Consider the following 16789-nt stretch of genomic DNA (forward strand, 5'->3'; position numbering starts at 1 on the left):
TAGTTTACCTTCTCTGATTTCCAATATAACTTTGCTAGTGTAGCATCAAGGCTGTGGATTCTGCTCTCACCTTGGGTAATGCATTTGATCTCTGGCTCTCAGAACCCCCCACCTTCTCAACAGGCAGAGTAAGATAAAGCTGATTCTCAAGTATTCTTCAACATTAACATCCCACACTGTAACAACTCTGGCTTCCTAACAACTTCAGAGATAAAAGAACTGTGTGGTTATGATATGGAACATTTCATATAATAGGAGTTATCTTTAAAACTATTATCTTTAGAATGAACTAAAGATAATGATACTGATAAAGGCTGAAACATGGATGAATTTCAAATGCATTATGCTTGGAGAAAGAAGCCAGACACAAAGACTATATAATGTATAATTCCATTTCTATGGCATTCTGGAAAAGATAAAACTATAGGGATGGGGACAAATAGGTAGCTGCCAGGACTGGGGGCTGGGGCAAGGGACTGACTATAAGGGAAGGAGCATGAGGATGCTAGAACTGTCCTGTATCATGATTGTGGAGGTAGTTACACAAGTGTATGCTTTTGTCAAAACCCACAAACTATACAACACAAAAGCTGCATTTTACCATTTGTAAATTTAAAAATTAATTTAAAATCATCTTTATAAAGTAATTTCATCTTCTTTCCAAGTTCATTGAGTCAACAGGTCTAACACATAAAACCAATTTTTAATATAATTTGTTATGTACCAACACTGCTGGGCACTCCGTTCTTTCAACAGATGCTTCCCAAAAGCCTACTTATGTTGAGAAGAATTGAGACTGGAAGTGAGATGTGAGCTTATCCTCATTCCAAAGATAGGGAAAATGAAGCAAAGAAAATGTAAGTAAGTTGCCTTAGGGTAAAAGCCCATGATTTGAGATTCAAAGCCAGGCCTGTCATAGTTCCTGCTCTTACAAATGAATTATACTGAAACAGGCATACAGGCATGTATATGTGCGTTTACATACACCTTCGAAACAAAAATAGGGTTAGACTATGGCAGCGAGAGTGTGAGAAAATGCATCCTCTGACCATTTCCTCTACATACATATTATAAAGAGTCTATTTCCATTAATGAAATAATGTGAGTATCTTTCTGTCATTAAACATCCCTCTATAACATAATTTCTATTGGCTGAATTTCCATGGAGAAGCATACTATCATTTATTTAGTCACTCCTCTACTTTATAACATTTTCATGGGTCAGACAAAAGTTAAAGAATCACACTATGAACAAGGTTGTGACTAATTCTATGCCTACAGCTGTTTCTTAAGACGAATTACGTGATGAAGAATTGGTAAACACAGCAGCTTTGATTGATAGCTCCCACTTGTCTTGCACCCAGCTCCCTCATATTTTGTACCTCCCAGCAACCTCTTTTAAAGAATGCTCCCCTACAAGGTCTAATGAAGTGCTATAACAGGGTGCAGCAAAGAGGGGGGACCCTAAAAGGGATTTGGAATATCCCTTGGTCCAGGGTCCAGAACTCAAGGTGCCCAGGAAATATTAAGATGTCCCCACCCCTCTTCCCCACAGGTGTGAGTGGGGGAAGGAACAAATGGATCAGGGCCATTGAGAGCTGTTTTGTACAGCAAAGGCTTTACAGCTAATCTCTAGCGTGGTCATTTAACATATCTACAACCTTTAACTGGCTGCACAGATATGTTAAATAGCTGTGGCCATCCTTTGAGCCAGGAGGATGGAAGTGACTTCCACCCAAGATGTAACTGGGGGCAGGTCCCCTGTGTTACAGAGCCTGTGTGAGAGCTTGGAGTTGACTGGCTCCAGACATGGGGCCATGCCTGCCCAGACTCACTATGGCAGCACAAGAAACTCGGAATATATGGGAGTGCTGGCAGGTGTAGCCGGCTGTGGGAGGAGTCGGAAATGGGACTGCAAAGGAGGACTGGCTCCGGGATTCAAATGCAGATATGGCAGCCCTGTGGGGAGGGAACCATGCACTTTTGGCAAGAATGGGGACTTCCCCCAGCCATGTGAGAGAGAATCCCCGTGTAGCTTTAGCAGAGAGAGCCATGCAGATTTAGCAGAGTGAGGACCCCCTTTTGGACAGGTGAAGGAGAACCAAGTAGCTTTGCCAGAGTGGGGACCCTTAAAGCCAATTGAAGAAGAAAGCCACACACTTTTGGTGGAGTGCAGACCTTTGCAGCTTTGGTAGAAGAGGCCCACGAGCTTTGGGGTGCTCCCTTTGGCCGCATGGCCTGGGAAGGAGAGACTTTGCCTGGAAAAATGGGTACAAAGAACTCTTGCCAGTGGACTGTGAGAAGGTGCTACATGACTTTGAATTAATTGGAGATCCTGCCTGAATGATGACACAGCTGATGGTACCAGCACCCTGAAACATGGACGTGTGCTGTTTTCCTGAGTTACAGTACCCTGAATTAGGGCAGGGGGGGAAGGGAGCACTGTGGGAGTCTATGGGTATCCTAAATGACTTTGATATATTAATGGGGACATTGGGTCACTACTTTTAATCTGTATAGCTTTAAATAAACCTTTCCTTTCTTTTTCACAAATCTCTGGCATTGAGAGCTGTCTTTCCTCTGGTGGCAGACAGATGAGCCCAGTAGGTGGTCAGGACAGTATTAGTATACTGTCCTTGGGGTGGGGGTGGGAGGCTGTTATTTCTGTAACAGTTTTTGGCATCCCTGGGTGGGCCAAATATTGCCCCTCCCTTGGACCTCTGTTCTGTAACAGTGCTGTTGACCTGGAATGGCAGCAAAGGATCCTTGCCCCAATTCCTACCTTCCCACTAAGCACCCTCATCTATGCCTCTAGCTATTCAAGCACATAAACATTCATAATTTGGACAGACCCTGGGGATATGTATGCTCCTCTTCATACAGTTTTATAAGTCAAAGTATCATATCTGACCTAAAGTTTAACTTCATATTTCAATACTAGAGAAAGTAATATTTCCACCCTAAGTCAATAGGTGCTGTTCATTGGAGCCTATTCTGTTTGCTTAGCTTTGATTCATTCAGACATTATTCATAAGAAAGCTACAGAATGTAACAGAAACTAACCAAATGTAACTTGGAAATCTAACCCATAAACCTGAATCTAACCCTCGTGTAACTTCCCATTACACCAGGATCTGAGGTAAATAGTAAATATAGCCCCCCAGAGAAGTATACCTTTATCAACTCTATCAAATATTTGGAGTATACAAAAAAAATCTCTAACTTTCTACGAGGGTTGTTATATGTTACAATTGCTTCTAGGCAATAATAACTGTGATCTACACCAGAGTTCAGCAAGCTATAGACCATAGGTCAAATCTGCCCAACTGCCTGTTTTTGTAAATAAAGTTTTATTGGAGCACAGCCATTCCTATTTGTTTACTCATCCTGAATCTCACAGAAGTTTAGACAGATTTGTTTATTCACTCATGTCAACCCCAGTTTTCCAGGTAGATTTATTAAGCACCTACAAGGTACCAAGCACAGTCTTTGGTACTATGGATAAAAAGATGACTAAGATGTACTCATTTCCTTTGCTGAGCTCAGGACTTAAGGGGAAGCAGACACAAACATATAACATCATGTTTTAATAAATCTTAGTTTTGCAGCCTGAAATAGTAGAATCTAAAAAGTATAATAAAGGTGCAATTCTATGTCTACTTTTTGAAATAATGCAATCCCCCTAAAATTATAAAAATTCATCAAAATGCCCATGGTTTCTAAGCTAAGCAGACAAAGGTACTGGAAACTGCCTGCATTACAGTTACAGTGATACAACCTTAGTGAGCCAACACTCCTCAGTATCCTGTGAACTCAACCACTACTTACTTGCCTCTGGATTTCTGTGAAAACTTTGTTACTACTGAAGAGTCTTAATATTTCACTTGTTTAAGTTTTCTCTTGCTGTGTAACAAAATACCATCAACAATTTAGTGGCTTAAAACAACATCCATCTATCCACTTACAGTTTTAAAGGTCAGAAGTCCAGTGTGGCAGGGTATCGCAAGGATGAAATCAGTGCCAGCCAGAATGAGAATTTGTCTGGAAGCTCTAAAGAAATGTCTGTTTCTAAGCTTATTCCTGTTAGTGGCAAAATGCAGCTTCTTGTTTTCTTGGGACTGAGGTCCTTGCTCCCCTTGCTGGCTGTCAGTGGGAGACACTTTCAACCCCCAAGACTGCCCCAATCCCTTGCCACATGGGATTGCAAATCCCCTGCCATGGGATTTGCCATCTGCAAGTCAACAATAGAGAATTTCTCAGGCAGCAAATCCCCCTCCTATTTCAATCTCTGCCTTTCCTATTTTTGACCTTAGGATCCAGATTTAAAAGGATCATGTAATTAGGTCGTATGAAAGAATCACGTGAAAGGGAAAGATGGTCTCCCTTTCTTAAAGTCAGCTGTGCCATAGAACATAATTTAATCATGGGTGTAAAGTACATCACAGTCACTGTCCTGGGCATTATTCAGGGAATATGTATGAGGGAGGTGGGAAATCTGGTGGGCCATCTTAGAATATGACCTACCATAGCATTTTTGTTAGACTTGTTAATTACTTTTACGAACTCTAATTATAGTATCCAAGAAGTGATTGCATGTGGGTGTTTTCACTGGTTCTCCATAGGCAATCTGAAAAGGAGGTAAGTGTGATAAAGTGCTATGATGAAGGCACCATGTACTCTGTGCCATGAATTTAGAGTGTGGCTTCTGCGAAAATAGTCTGTTAAAGCAATTACATCTTTTACTTTGCAAAGGGAGTGTTATAATCAGATAAGTATGAAAGGGGAAAGTGGCAATGAGACTGCACTATCAGAGCAGTTTGAAGGTGCCCCTTAGCAGCAATAACTGGGTCATATGCCCCAATAACACGTTACCCCCACTTCACATTTATTCTTATAAATGGAAAGCTTAGACACATATTATTAAAGTTTTGAATTATGGACTTTTCTGTACATTATAACATGATAAATGCTAATACAGATATGTGTAAACTATTCACAGAAAAGTAGAATCCATCGCCAAACACAGGATACGTAAAAAAAGACAGGAAATTTCCTTTCCCACATAAATAAGTTTGATTTAAATCAAATAGCCTGGGGAGTATGTGGGAAGCAAAACAGAATCATCTCCAGACTGAAATATGTAAAGGCTCAACCAGCTCTAATCCCATATCAAAAAATGACTGCTGGCAGCTGAGATGGACAGGTGTGTCAAGATGCATGTGCCCATTCAGGTAGCAGCCATGGTCAGGACACTCCGGCCAGTTCTATTTTAAATCTTCAAGGAATTGCAGGTAATTATAAACAAAGCTTTTAAAAATGTCTATCATACTGAAATTGAGTACAGAATCTAAGGTCTTAACCCAGAAGCAAATATTTATTTAAAAGAGAATGTGCCTCCCCTGGCTCAGAATCAGCTCTGTCACTGAATAAGAATCAGTGTCCTGAGAATGATATAGCCCTGAACTGCATCCTGAAATAACAAAGATAATCACTATTGCCACTTGCAAGACACAAGGGACTAAAAGGAAATATTTATAATATGGAAGTCAAATGGACTCCCAAAATTTAATTATAAAACATATTTGATTGCTAGAAGACAAAGAATATGAAACCTTTTATGAAATTTATTTCCTAAGTGAGGCAGGGGAGCGGGTCCATCTATATGAAATTATTTCTAATTCCACCAAATGCACTGTGCTGCCTTCCAGCCAATCCTTCACAAATGCTGTTCGTGAGATCTTTGTTTAGTCATCAACTTTTCCAGAAGTCTTCCTTGACCATCTGACTCTCCATAATAGGTGAGACGTCCCTCCTAAGTGTACCATACACCTGGTTGGTATAGCACGAATCACACACTGCCCTCTAGTTGCCTATTTAGTGATTTTTCCCCATGAGTATAAGATCCCACAGGGCACAAACTACATCCTCTTCAATAGCCTATGTATCCTAGATTGTTATAGATGTTTGCTATATATTATTGGATGACTGGATATGAGGAAAGGAAGAAGACATGCTGACCAGAATAGGGCAGTGGTGCTCAATGCCTTGGATATCATAGGGTCATGGAGAGAAGAAAAAAGAAAAGTATAATCAGAGCCCAGGTTCTGTCATTAATTAGCCCAGTAACACTAAACAAATCATTTCATCACTCAAAAACTCTGTGCCCTATGTGGAAAAATTAAAAGGTTCGACTAAGAGGGTCCATCAAGTGTCTTCCAGGTACACTCTCATATTCTGTCTTCAGGATTGTCCATGCTTCATCAGAATACCCATTTTAACATGCCTTTTAAAATCAAATAATATTGAGTTTTATTCAATAGAGTGAAGGGGTTGAAAGATGCACCTAATTGAGGACAATGACTGTAGATGCTAAATGAATAGGCATCCCTAGATCTCTTTAGTTGCTCTATTAGAAGGTGAATATTTTAGCTTTGATTCTTTGGATAATAAAATTTCATTTCATCTGTGTCATCTTTAAAAGAAAGGCAATTTCAAATACCTCAGAATGAAAGCAATATACATGAAGGAGGAGGACAGTGAATTCACTGATTCACAAAGAAGCTTAAGTTTACCAAGGAAGCCACAACCTCTACTCAGGAGACACAAAGTGACCTTCAAAACATCACTTCACTGAGGTAGAATGGACTTCTGACCAATATGATCAACTAGTAAAATCACCAACCTGTTTGTCCCCTAGGTTATCACTAACAAGAGTGATTATTCCAGGCTCGTCAATAATTTTTCCTGCGGAATTTAATTAACAGTAGAACCCTAGGCATCAACTTCATGTCACAATAAAGACAGAATACAGACTTCTGGCCCAGATGAAGGCATAGGTAGACACACTATGTCTCTTTGCACAACCAAAAGGAGGACAACAACAAATTTAAAAATAAAAAACAACTGACAGAAAATTGAATTGTATGAAAGTCCAACAACAAACGAATTAAAGAAGAAACATTTATCCAGACCTGTAAGAGGGGCAGAAACAGGCAGCCAGGTTGAGAGGACTCCTGGCAACGTGGCAGCTTGTAGACTATGCAGTACCACATTCATGTGCAGATAAATGGGGAGGAAAACTAGGAAATAAGGCAGACCATACGACCCAGTGTTCCAGTATGGGGAAATAAAGCTTCAAAGCCTCTGACTGAAAACACCTGTGGGGGTTGAGGCACTAGCAGGAGAAACTCCCAGCCTTACAGGAGAGTTTATTAAAGAGACTCACAGGGTCCTAGAACATACACAAACACACCCACATGGGAATCAGCACCAGACAGGCCCAATTTGATTGTGGGTAGTGGGGGGAAGTGACTGAAAACCAGAAGAGAGCCGAGCAAGTGGCATTGTTCCCTCTTGAACCCCTCCCCCACATACAGCATCACAACACAGCAACATAGGTAGCCCCACCCTGGTGAAAACCTAAGGCTCTGCCCCTTACTACATAACAGATGCACCGAGACAAAAAAAAATGGCCCAAATGAAAGAACTGGTCAGAGCTCCAGAAAAAAATATAAGTAAGTGATGAAGAGATATCCAAGCTACCAGATGCACAGTTCAAAACATGGGTAATCAGGATGCTCATAGAATTGGTTGAATATGGTAGCAAATTAGAGGAAAAAATGAAGGCTATGAAAAGTGAAATAAAAGAAAATGTACAAGGAATCAACAGTGATGGGAAGGAAACCAGGACTCAAATCAATGGTTTGGAGCAGAAGGAAGAAAGAAACATTCATCCAGAAGAGAATGAAGAAACAAGATTCAAAAAAAAAAAAAAAGAATGAGGAGAGGCTTAAGAACCTCCAGGACAACTTTAAATGTTCCAACATCTAAATCATAGGGGTGCCAGAAGGAGAAGAGGAAGACCAAGAAATGGAAAACTTATTTGAGCAAATAAGGAAGGAGAACTTCCCTAATCTGGCAAAGGAAATAGACTCGCAGGAAGTCCAAGAAGCTCAGACAGTCCCCAAAAAGTTGGACCCAAGGAAGTACACACCAAGGCACATCATAATTACATTACCCAAGATTAAAAATAAGGAGAGAATCTTAAAAGCAGCAAGAGAAAAGGGGACAGTAATTTACAAAAGAGTTCCCATTAGATTAGCAGCTGATTTCTCAAAAGAAACCTTGTAGGCAAGAAGGGTCTGGAAAGAAGCATACCAAGTCACAAAAGGCAAGGACTTACATCCAAGATTACTCTATCCAGCAAAGCTATCATTTAGAATCGAAGGACAGATAAAATGCTTCCCAGATAAGGTCAAGTTAAAGGGGTTCATCATCACCAAGCCCTTATTACATGAAATGTTAAAGGGACTTATCTGAGAAAAAGAAGATCAAAACTATGAACAGTACAATGACAACAAACTGATAGCTATTAACAACTGAACCTAAAAACAAACTAAGCAAACAACTAGAACAGGAACAGAATCACAGAAATGGAGATCACATGGCGGGTTATCAGCAGAGAGAGTGGGAGGGGGAAACTTCACACCAGTCAGAACGGCTATCATAAACACATCAACAAACAACAAGTGCTGACAAGGTTGTGGCAAAAAGGGGACTTAGTTCACTGTTGATGGGAATGTAGGCTGGTGGAAAACAGTATGGAATTTCCTCAGAAAACTAAAAATGGAGCTGCCTTCTGACCTGACAATTTCACTTCTGGTATTATACCCTAAGAATCCTGAAACAAAAATATTTTTTAAAAAAGGAAAATTACAAACACTAATCTAGACAATACTTTTTTAGTTACAAAATATTTAAGCAACGCATTGGTTAAATCTACATTCAGTCCATACTGAACATAAAATGTTACCATATTCCAAGTGACTAGATAAAATATATAAAATTATATATTTAATGTGAATGTAGGAATCTGATTTTCAGCCCAAAATAAAGTGCATTTTGAGGGCAGTCAGGAAAAATTTAGTTTTAAAAATCACCTTTCCAAGTGACTAGAATGCTGGCATTTAGCCAAAGAAATTTAAAACTGGGTGATGTCAGCAGCACGACCCATCTCTGTTCTAAGTCAGATGCTTTATTTTATGTTCCCTATACTATAGCTGACCAGCCGCCCATCCAAATTAGTTGATATGATTAGTGTGGTCAGATCTGTTTTAATAATTGTAATAATTTGAATAGTTCAAGTGTGCTATATATATACTCTTAATAAGTATAAATAGTGAAAATATAAAATAGAAAGTAATAGTTAAAGCATAAACACTCATACACACATACACATACATAAGATGTTCACCTCTATAAATGGCCTATAATTATGCCAGAGAAAAGTATAGCTAAAAACGTTAATCATATCAGCTGAAACAATATTCAGAGCGGAGAGAAATTTCTACTATCCAGAGAATAAAATTATTTTAAGAAATACTACCTGCCCTGGCTGGCATAGCTCAGTGGATAGAGCGCGGGCCTGTGAACCACAGGATCATGGTTCGATTCCCAGTCAGGACACATGCCTGGGTTGCAGGCCAGTTCCCGGCAGGGGACTCACGAGAGGCGTACATTGATATGTACGAGTATCATATCATTGATATGATACGAGAGTACCATACGTTGATACTTCTCTCCTTCTCTCCTTCCCTTCTCCACTAAAGATAAGTAAATAAAATTTAAAAAAAAAAGAAAAGAAATACTACCTAAAGGCAGGGAGCTGTAAGAGCCAAGATGAGTAGGCAGTCCATACACAGGATAGACAAGGGTTTGGTCTGGATAATTATTTGCTTGGCAGGGGTGGAGGGCAGGGGCTAGAGGTGTCTCTTTGGTACATTGTAGGATGTTTAGCAGCACCCCTGGAATCTCCCCACTGGGTGCTTCTAGCAATTCCCCAGCTGTGACAATTCAAACTATCTCCAGACATTGTCAAATATTCCTGGAGAAGAGGTGGTGGGTGTAAAGTGTCGCTAGTTGAGAACCACTGCCTTAGAGGCACGGCCACCTTGGTAGTGCTCGATCCTGAGACGCCATCCTCGTTCCTGCCTTTAGAGGCAGTGGGAGCTCATGTACACCAAGGTTAGACATCAGGCCACCAACCCAGATGAGGTGAGCAGCTTCCCAGATAAGGTGAGGGGTCTCCCAAATCGTGAGTTCACCTGTGAATAGTCCAGGAAAGCTACTTAGATTTCTCAAATCATCTCTTGAGGTCTCAGTCCTTTAAGCCAACAATCAAAACAAATTGAAACAACTTGACAGCAAAAATGATGTAATATGATGTAATATGACAGCAAAAATGGTGTAATCCTTTCACTGTTCATATTTTTTATCTTCTTTTTCTTAGATAAGTCCCTTTAACATTTCACATAATAAGGGCTTGGTGATGATGAACTCCTTGAATTTGATCTTATCTGAGAAGCACTTTATCTGTCCTTCCAATCTAAATGAAAGCTTTGCTCATAGAGCAATCTAAAGGACAGCAAACTCACAGTTATTAACAACCACACCTAAAACAAAAGCAAGCTAAGAGGACAGCTAGATCAGGAGTGGAACCATAGAAATGGAGATCACATGAAGGGCTAGCAACAGGGGAGTGGGAGGAGGAGAAGGGGGGAGAAGGTACAGAGAATAAGTAGCAGAGATAGTAGGTAGAAAATAGACGGGGGGGAGGGCAAGAACAGTATGGGAAATATAGAATCTAAAGAACTTGAGACATGTGGTCATAAACTTGGGGGGGGAATGGTGGGGGAGGGGGTGTGCAGGGTGGAGGGGAATGAGGGGGGAATAGAACAACTGTAATGGCATAATTAATAAAATATATTTTTAAAAAATTTTAAAAATGGTGTAATCCTTTGAAAATGAGGCAGCAAAACACTCGAATGGCTTAGAATAGTACAGGCAGAATCCTGTGGAGAAAAATAACAGAAACTAAAGGTCACTGTGATCTTTATTTTTTTAAATATGGCTATATATATATATATATATACACACACACAAATATATATTCAGACCCAACATTGTATTTTACTAATTATATTGCTTTTCTATTTTTTGTCAGATTATTTAGTGAAAGTATCTCCGCTTGTTTGGTTTTAAAAATAAGCAGCTTTTAGATAAACCTCAGTATGTTGCTCAAATTAGAACTTAGTTAATCCCTAAAAGTTAATGATCCCACTTGTCTCTTGAGGGAGGCAGGATCATAAAGCAGAAAAAGACCAGAATAGTGTTGTGATTAAGAAGAGCTCCATCTAGTGTCATCCCTGCCCTGTGACTCGGGGCAAGTTATTCTCTAAATCACAGCCTCCAATTTTTTTAATATATTTTATTGATTATGCTATTACAGTTGTTCCATTTTCCCCTTTATTCCCCTCTGCCCTGCATGCCCCCTTCCACCAGCACCACCCCCTCAACCTTAGTTCATGTCCATGGGTCATACATATCAGTTATTTGGCTTCTCCATTTCCTATACTATTATTAACCTCCTCCTGTCTATTTTGTACCTACCATTTATGCTTCTTATTCCCTGTAACTTTGCCCCCATCCTCCCTACAAAGGAGTTCCCATAAGACTATCAGCTGACTTTTCAAAAGAAATCTTGCAGGCAAGAAAGGGCTGGAAAGAAGTATTCAGAGTCATGAAAGGCAAGGACCTACATCCATGAGGACTCTACCCAGTAAGCTATCGTTTAGACTGGAAGGGCAGATAAAGTGCTTCCCAGATAAGATAAAGTTAATGGAGTTCATTATCACCAAGCCCTTATTATATGAAATGTTAAAGGGACTTATCTGAGAAAAAGAAGATGATCTATAAAAAAACATGAACTATAAAATGACAACAAACTCACAACTATCAGTACAGCCTCCAATTTTAAAAATAGAAATTATGATAGTACCTACATGTCATTAGCTTTGTTCTAAGAACATGTAACCTCAAGATGCAAAGCCCTTAGCACAGTGTTTGGTTTATAGTAAAGGCTCAATCAATAGTAGATAATCCTTTTGCTATAAAAATTATCATTTGCATGTTCACAATTAGAAATGACCATGAATAATCAGCAATATCATTATGTCACTTTTAGAAGTGAGAAATGGAAGAGGAAGCATCCTCTTTATAGAACAAGACAGTATTCTGGATAAATGATACTTTTTTTATTAAAAAGGAAAATGAGGGAAGAATGGCCAAGTGCCCTTTCTCGGAGGTTCATTCCTCTTTACCTTCCCAGTGTAATGGAACAGAAGCTGGAGGTGTTATATGTGGGTAGATCAACAGTCATTTCTTCACCCAAGTTTATTATTCATTGGATAGCTCCCTCATGTAGCCTACACAGAACGTACTGTCCTGGGAATGAGTAGATTTGACATTTCACCAGGACAAATGACTCTTGTCGCAGCCAGCAATATTCCTGGGCCAAGAGAGGACCTTAAAGTGATTTCCCTTCTCCTGAGTTCTCATTCATTCAGAATCTGCTAACATAAAATAGAGGACCATCACTTGCCAACAATTTTGCAAGGAACTGGAGGTATCTTGATAATCACAATTGGGACACTCAAGGAACTTAGTCCTGGGAGGGAAGCCAACATTCACTAAAGGGCTGCATCACTTCAAACTGGGCCGGGAAGTGGTTCTCAAGGAGTGTGAGATCTGTCTCAGACTGCAGTATCAGCAAAGACTTTTCCTGAGTAAGTGGCAGAACCGAGTGGAAAGTCCAGGTGGAAAGCTTAGAACTGCATTTCTGACATTCCTTCTAGAGAGGGACTGTTTAGATCCTGCCAGGAGAGATACTTGTCTCAGGACTCTGAATGCTGACCAACAGCGCGACGTAAGGAAAGAGAGACGAGGGCAGGAGGACAGCCATCAGCGTAGAAGACCTCTGACTACACAGTGGTTATGAGATCATGGCACCGCCTGCCTTTCCTTGGTCTCCTAGAGCCTTCCTGGTTCTCGATTGTTCCCCAAATCTGGTTCTACCAGCCAGACACTGAGGCTCTGAATACTCTTGCAATAAATTCCCTTTTGCTTAAAGTAGCTAGAATTAGCTTCTGCTGTTTGCATTCATCAAGCTGTTTGCTTCTCGTTATGTGCCACATTGCTTTCCACCAAACATATATTTTGGATTATGCATGTCTATTTCCCCAATCAGACTGCCAGCTGCTTGAGAAGTGGACAATGTCTTACTTATCTGTGAACCTCCAGGATTCAGAGAAGTGACTGACTGACATAGAGGAAACACTCAGTAAATGCAAAATGAATATGACTTTGCACATGTTCAAAAAATTAGGAGGTTTGCCAGTAATAAATACAAAAGTTCAACTGGATGTTTAAACACTGAGAAAGAGATTGACTGAATCAAAAAGTCCTCCATATCTTACATCAATTTTACACCAAAGTGGAAATTCTATGTCCTGTAGTTATCTTCTCAGATATTACTTTTTCTTATCAACTTCATGAAGAATCCAAGTAGGGTAATAACCTGTTGTATCCTTACCGCTCAACATATAGCCATTCAGAATTTTCACCACCACCCTTCCAAATGGGTAGAATAAAGCTGGTGATGTGGGCAGGTCCATAGCATCATTGCCAGAAGCCACCTCCACTCACCTCTCCCGGCTCTTTGCAACCCTCAGGGCAATCAATGAAGCCCAGTAGAGAGCTAGTGGATTTGGCTTCCAGAGGAATCACCATCTGTTTTTCTACCCCTAATAAATAAAGTGCCTCTGCTCTATAAATTCACAGTGCTTGTGGAACCGCAACTTAGAATGAAAATGGATATCGAATTTTTGTCCAGTTTAATGGCTTTTTAAAAAAATATCTCAGGTATTAAGTTCATGCTGCAAGAATCTATGGGCTGAATAACAGAATTTTATCTGGTTCAAATAATACTACCATGTCCTAAAGCCCTGGGCATTATACACTTTCCAAATGTACAATGTCGTCAAGGTTTTATGACATTTCCTACAAAAATGACTCAAGAGTCAGGTAGCACTTCATCAACTGCAGTTTGAATTCAGGTACCAGTGCGGAATGCTATGCCTGCAGCAGAAAATCTATGCTGCTCCTCTAACCTCAGCGTCGCGGCCACAAGGGGATATTCCACTAAACGATTTTCATCCATGCACATTTCTGTCCCCTAATAAAAGAATTCCATATCTTGGATTATGGCGTAGTCAAAAATATGGTGGTAGGACCAAAAACCCATTCTTGATGACTTCTGTTTTTCTATAAAAGCTTAATCAGAGATATTCTGCCACATCGGAGGGGGAGTTCGCCATTTATTCAACTTTACTTCCTTCTTCAAGTAGCAAAATGGTTAGAGCATCAAGCCTGTGCTTGCTGCTCAAACATGCGTGGCTTGTGGAGGACACAAGGCTTCTGAGACTCAGGGCTCTGAAGGCAAAGCTGGCAGATAGGGGGTGCAAATCTAGCCCTGCCAGGTTAAACATGGCTATGAAAGAAGCATACCCAGTTCTACTGGCACCAAAACACAGTGCTGGTTGCCAAAGAGTCTATGAGAAAGAAATATTAAGTAATATTCCACCTCTAACATTGACATGAGTTTATTATTCTTCCACGTCAACCCACTCTAAACCAAAGCTTATGCTGTTCCAATCGAGGTCTGCCCTAAAACAGCCAATTATGCTGAATTTAGTCAATACTTCAAGGAGTATTCATTCCCAAAGACAATGCTTCATCGGCATATTAGCTTTTGCATCATTTCCAGACTCCAGTTGGTTACTGAACTCTGGGCATCACTTTAGGGATTGTTTCTCTTTGATTACAGTTACAGTAGAACCCCACACCTTTGCTATGTTGCCAGTGCCTCCCCAAATGTATTGCTAAACATTTAGTGAAAAAACACTCCAAGTGGAACAACTTTTCCAAATATACATGAAATATTTCCAAACTCATTACATACGTGGTTTAAATAAGTGGAATTGTGACTACGTTGCCCTGAGGAACCATGATGTATAACTGCCTTTGTTCTAGGACTTTCAAACTGGTCCCCAAACCTTTGGGTCTGTCTGTAGAGGAAAGTGCAAAATTTTACAAAATATGCACATCAGCAAAAGTCATCATTTGTCACTTAGGCATGGGACGTGCCTTCCCAAAATCTTTACTGAGATTATTTTTGCCACTTGTTTCTCAAGAATAAAAGTGTTTAGTCTCACCTCCTGGCAAAACAAACAACTGTGATGTTCTTCCTTGATTCCCTCCCACACATGGTGTCATCACCATAAAACTAGAGTTATAAAAGAAATGAGGTTTATTCCCTTAATTTGCCATAACAATTTTATTCCATTTTCCCAAAGACAATTAAAAAAAAAACTTCTATCTAGATTTGCATGGCCTTGGGTAGACCTACCATAAGCCTCCATATTCCTCGGTTTCTTGGAGTTAATAATTGTACCTGCTTCACAAGGTTATGGTCAAAGGAAAGTAAATAGTGCATGTGATGAGCATAACAGAGTATCCAGCATACAGGGCTCAACATTGGTAAGTTCAATAAATGTCAGTTTTTGTCATCATTCTCTACTTGGTATTTAAATGAAAAGACTTCTTTGCAATCCTTCATATATTTTCCAAGAACTTCCACTTAACTGGTTCTCTGTTAGTCCCACCTGCCCTAGATAGCCCCTTTGATCCAAGGGTCCTCGGCCATCTCTTTCCAGCTCTCTTCTAGTTGTCTATATCAATTATCTGGAACTTCAAAGGGGGATCCGATGACCAGGGCCTTATCTGCAAAGATCTTGCCAGAACTGAATTAAGAATATGATCCATATGATCACCACTGTCCTGAGAGTGAGGATGTAAGCCACTGGGAATGGAGACAGCGTCCTGGGCATGCACCTTGTGCGGCTGAACAGAGCCCTTATTCAGAAGGGCCCCATGCTTGATTTAATGCTCTGTTATTACCCCATTCTGAAATTCACTATAAAGTTTGAAAAACGTGGCCCCACATTTTGATTTTCCCCTGGGCCCCCCAAATTGTGTAGCTGGTTGTGACTGGAAAGTTTTGATTAGCTTGGTTTTACGTTAAAAGGGTTGCTCTAGCTTCTGTCTAGGAATAGGCTGTAGAAGCAGAAAAAACAGCTAGGATGCTGTTGATATAAACAAGGTGAGAGATGATGGTGGCAAATGACACCAAAAGAAGAGGCCAGTTAGATTCCATTTGCAGCTGCAGCACATGTCAACGGCAATGTGCCTGCCTGTGGCAGAGTGTCCTTGCCAGCCGGCTCCTGCTGCCACCACTGGCTCCCATCCAGTTTCCATGCTGGTTGCCTATTAATCTGAGAACTCTTTGCTTCACAATACATTTTCTTAAAAGACAAGGTGCTGGTTTCTCTTCCAGCCTACCCTTTTCCTGGGGAAAGGCAGGGGACCCTGCGGTCCCACCAAAACTGTATACAGTAGCAAATGACAATTCTCCAAAAGAAAACCAGGCTGCTGTCACAAAATCTGGATCCTCTACAATGGAGAGGGGAAAAAAGCTGCTGAAAGGAGGAAGGAAAGCAGGGCCCTAACCAGGCCAAACATCTTCTGTGTTAGGTGACTGTGGTTAGAGATTACTATCCATTCTCCACTGACCCCAATTAAGTAACAGATGTAAACATTACCCCTTCTAAAATCTGTACGGATTTGGCAGGATAAGATCTACTAAAGTTTCTGTAAGTACAAAATGCCTCTAAAGTATCTTTAAGACCCACAAAATACTCTGTTCTATTCACCATAAGAAAAAGGGAAAGATTAACTTTTGGGACTTTTTATTGTTTTAGACTATATCTAAATTTGTACAGTTATCTCTAAGCTTAAGCTCGCAAATGAAAAATATCATCCTATTTAGTCTTCA

At 40.2% G+C, this 16789-nt stretch overlaps 1 protein-coding gene across 1 annotated transcript in view; it reads right to left on the reverse strand.

The window, feature by feature from the left end:
• ERC2 (ELKS/RAB6-interacting/CAST family member 2) overlaps positions 1–16789 on the reverse strand; it is a 669672-nt gene that overhangs the window by 543529 nt on the left and 109354 nt on the right. The window lies entirely within an intron of this gene.

Source organism: Sturnira hondurensis, unplaced genomic scaffold (assembly GCF_014824575.4).
Source record: "Sturnira hondurensis isolate 20B ecotype Veracruz unplaced genomic scaffold, ASM1482457v3 Scaffold0002840, whole genome shotgun sequence".
Taxonomy (NCBI): Eukaryota; Metazoa; Chordata; class Mammalia; order Chiroptera; family Phyllostomidae; genus Sturnira; species Sturnira hondurensis.